This window comes from Bison bison, unplaced genomic scaffold (genome assembly GCF_000754665.1).
Source record: "Bison bison bison isolate TAMUID 2011002044 unplaced genomic scaffold, Bison_UMD1.0 scf7180017864235, whole genome shotgun sequence".
Taxonomy (NCBI): Eukaryota; Metazoa; Chordata; class Mammalia; order Artiodactyla; family Bovidae; genus Bison; species Bison bison.
This window is the reverse complement of record NW_011494807.1, coordinates 8,139,780-8,140,191: the sequence shown is the minus strand read 5'-3', so window position 1 is coordinate 8,140,191 and position 412 is coordinate 8,139,780.

Genomic DNA, 412 nt, shown 5'->3' with positions numbered 1-412 from the left:
GGGAGATCTGGGTTCGATCCCTGGGTCGGGAAGATCCTCTGGAGAAGGAAATGGCAACCCACTCCAGTATTCTTGCCTGGAGAATCCCATGGACGGAGGAGCCTGGTGGGCTATAGTCCACGGGGTCACAAAGAGTCGGACACGACTGAGCAACTTCACTTTCACTTTCTTTGTAGTTCAACTCTCATATCCATACATGACCACTGGAAAAACCATAGCCTTGACTAGATGGACCTTTGTTGGCAAAGTAATGTCTCTGCTTTTTAATATGCTGTCTCAGTTGGTCATAACTTTTCTTCCAAGGAGTAAGCATCTTTTAATTTCATGGCTGCAGTCACCATCTGCAGTGATTTTGGAGCCCAGAAAAATAAAGTCTGACACTGTTTCCCCATCTATTTGCCATGAAGTGATG